We start from the raw sequence: 4,114 nt of genomic DNA, 5'->3' as shown, positions 1-4,114 counted from the left end.
TACAGTCAAAGGTCAAAGTCATGTGGCAAGGTCAAGTTAAACAGCTTATATCCAATACAGATTAAACTTTCTCTAAGGATTCAGGTAAAAACAGGGGCAAAGAGAACTGATTGTGAAAACATGTCAGAGGTTAAAGGTACAGGAAAAAGTCCAAGATCACGGTCACTGGACAAAATCAAGTAAAAAAAAAATAATAATAATAGTGGAAGGGTCGTGGCTTAGTCAAGGATGAAGTAATTCCAGTGTCAAACTAATCTCTCGAAGGTCAAGGTCGCAGGCAAATCGTATGTGCGTCCCATGGACTAGTTAGTGATCGCCGGTGTCGAATTTTCTGGGTGACCCTTTCAGTTGCTTTCTGTATAAACTTGCGTTTTTCCCTGTGTGTGTGTGTGTGTGTGTGTGTGTGTGTGTGTGTGTGTGTGTGTAAGCACTGGGCGATAGTCGGAAGTATTGACTCATTATTTTTTAGAACAACAGATCAAAGTCCAAGGGCACAGAGCAGGGACAGCTAATCCAGAGTTTACCTGATTAAGACCAAATTTTATGGAAGTGGTGAAGGTAAGACACGAATGACGTGATCCAATTTAATAACAATCAGTCAAGTCTAACAGTCACAGGGCAAGATCAGAGTTACGATCCTGTAGCTCAAACATTTTTTATTAGATATGGATGAAAAATACTTGGAAGAAACGAGGGTTAGCCATGAGTAAAAAGGAATTAGTAAGCAGCAATAGGTCAAAGTTCTAGGTCACAGGACAAGGTCAACTCAAACAAATTAAATCCAATTTGGACCAGATTTGGAGGAAGGGTTGAACCTTACCCAAGGAGGAAGTAATTCGTTTTTAAGAATAATTACTCGAAGGTTTTGTTCGCAGGGTAAAGTCAAATGTTTGGAATTCAGTGCTCGAGTGTGTCACCTCCTGAGTGCCCCTTGTCTACCTCTTTTCTACATCTTCCATCTGCTCCACTCTCCTCCCTTGTTTAGTATCTTACCTTCATTCACTTCTTTCTCCTTTTACACTCATATTTCTCATCCCCAGTAACTAAGTTTAGTACCTTTTGTCCTATATTTTTCACTCTTCCGCTCTTCTTTCCTTTCGGTTCCATTTCCTTTCTTCCTTTTTGTACTTCATCTCCTTTTGTCCTTTCTTCCTTCTATGGTTCCTTCATCTTTCTCCCGTATTACTTCATTTTTTCTCTCATCCTCCCCTGCCTCTCTCCTTCCCCTCCTCCCTCCCCCCTCTTAAATTTTCCTCCCTATTTCCCTCCCAGTTACAGCACGCTGGTGCATTCCCGTTGTTTTGCCATATTCATTTATTTCCATCACCTTATCCCTTTTATTCCGCGTTTATTTCCTCATGCCTATCACACTGCTTCCTGTACACGTTTCCTTCAATTCGTTCCTTCCTTTTATCCATCCATCCACCATCACTCCCCCTCATCCTTTTCCTCTTCATTTGTCTCCGATGATTCTTTTCCAATGCTTCCCTCTTCCAGCTCTTCCTCTCTCCTTCCTTCATCCTTCATTATCTCCTCTTCTTACCATCAGTCCTTGTTATTCCTCTCTCCTGCTTCTTCCTTCCTCCATTATTTCTCATTGTCCTCATATTCTTTATATTCACCGATTTATTTCATTCCTATTCCATGCATTCTGCCCTGGCAATTATATCGCCCTTCTTAATTTTTTTCCGTTCTCCTTCCTTCATTAACTCTCCTGAACACTTCTTTCATTTCATTCCGGGAGCGCTTCCTGTTCCTTAGTTCCATCACTACTCTTTCTTCTCCTTCCCCTAATTGGCCTCTTACGTCCAAGGATCATGTTCCAATTATTCCCTCTATCCTTCCCATCTTCTATCCTCCCTCCCTCCACTGATTCCCTTTCTCCCAGTCACGAGAGGTCCCGCTCCTTCCTTCCTTCTTTTTTTTTTTCTCCCTCAATCCTCTCTCTCTCTCTCTCTCTCTCTCTCTCTCTCTCTCTCTCTCTCTCTCTCTCTCTCTCTCTCTCTCTCTCTCTCTCCCCCATCCTTTCTTCCTTCATTGTGTCCTATTATGACTCCTCATTTTCTTTATCCTACAAGTACTTTCTCCTCCCTCTCTCCTCTTCCCTTCATTCTCACTATATTTTCTTCGCTAATTATGTAGGTCAAATGATCATCTTCCAGTCATCTTTTCTCATTTTCCCTGTTTCTCTTCCTTTCTTGCTTAATTCCTCTTCGATTTTAATTTCTTTCCTCTCTTCATTGACGATTGATCTTTTCCTTCCCTCCTCTCATTCTTCCTATCGATTGTTTCCTCACCTTTCCTCTAATAGTTTCTCCACAATCTTTTCCTTCCATTCATATTTCTTTCATCTCCTACATGCCTTCTTATCCTCCACCTCTTCTTCCTACCTTTCTTCTCTCTTCCTCTCATCCTTCTCTCGTTATCTCTTCTTACCACTCATAATTGTCACACTCTTCCTCTTCTCATCTGCTTCTTCCTTCCTTCCTTCCTTATTTCCTTCCTTCCTTATTTCCTTCCTTCCTGCTTCTCTTCCTTTCTTCTAGTTTTCCTTCTGTCTTCCTTCCACCCTTCCCTTCTTCACCTCCCTTAATTATGTGTCTCAGACGATCGAGTTCCAATCGCTGTCCGTCGCAGAAATCATTAATAATTCCTCCAGGGTAGAATAACGATAAAAACCGATTGCTCCTTTAATATATATATATATATATATATATATATATATATATATATATATATATATATATATATACAGAGAGAGAGAGAGAGAGAGAGAGAGAGAGAGAGAGAGATGCAATTGTGTCCCTATCCTCCCCTCTGTGTACAGAATGTATAAACATCATTGAATCAATTAATTAACAGGAAAACTTTTAATAACCGCTTCATCATTAAGAAAGTAAACATATTCCAAACGAATTTTCATCGTAATCAGTTCATTTACCTTTCTGTTTTACAAAAATACAATTTATCTCTGTTTATTTATTTACCTGTCTTATTAATAAATCAGTGATTAAATTCCACCACACTGTACAAAATTCATTTACTTTTTTCTACGAGAATTATAATGGTTCTCTTCTTCTATCTATATATCTGCTTATCTACTTATCTATCTATTTATCTGTCTATCTCTCTATCAGTCTACCTATCTATCTATCTGTCATTGTGTCTGTGTCATTCTGTCTGTCCATCTATCTACCTATCTATCCGCCGTTTTCCCATAATGTTTGTCCACATATCACTGTCTTTTTGTCTGTATCGCTCTACAGTGTACCTACTTAACTCTCTCGTCAGTCTGTTTACCTGTTATCTATCCTCTGTTGCCTGACGCCTCATCCTCTCAGGGGTCGCCACACATAAAAATAACTAGTTTTTATTGTCCCTTCTTGTTAACCTTTTCAGTACGATGGGTTTTTCATTCAGCTTGCGAGGCACTTTTCGGATCTGAGAGGTAATCTGTTGCATTCATTAGTCCCTACATTAATATGGTGCGCCTTGACTCAATAAGGCATCTAACTACAGGAAGAATAAAGTACGAGAAGACTGAGTGAGTTAACAACCACTCCTACCACAACACGTCACCCTTCCCCATAAACTCCCCTTTCAAATCCCTTGCTTCATCGTCGATCAGTATCATTTGTCTGTAGTCATTAACCACCCTTCCTAGCGTTCTTTCCCCCTACATTCCCCTAATATTATTCCGTCTCCTTGCTCTCGTTCTAAATTTTTTTTTCCCGGGCAGCCGACCTCTAAGCCGACATCTTGCAAATTTTTATGGGAGCAATGAAAAAAAAAAAAATCATGTGACACACCATCTTCCCATATACAGTCCACCAGAATATTCCGGCAGCTTACCCTCGGTCTAACTTTTTGTCCGACTGGCACCTGTGAGCTTCAGTATCCCGGCGAGAAATTAGACAAGGTCCAGTTGTGTCTCCTGTTTTGTCGCAATAACAAACACTCATGTACACACACGAACACACGTAGAAATTCGCATACAAGTCAATACAGTTACAAATAGATACTCATGCAACACACACACACACACACACACACACACACACACACATACACACAAATTTGTCGCTATTCTTGTGAACTTTTTCACATGCCGTGG

Source organism: Coenobita brevimanus, chromosome 5, assembly GCF_032717465.1.
Source record: "Coenobita brevimanus isolate Jiangsu-jjx chromosome 5, ASM3271746v2, whole genome shotgun sequence".
Classification (NCBI taxonomy): Eukaryota; Metazoa; Arthropoda; class Malacostraca; order Decapoda; family Coenobitidae; genus Coenobita; species Coenobita brevimanus.
The sequence above is the reverse complement of the archived record's forward strand: the minus strand, read 5'-3'. Positions refer to the sequence as shown.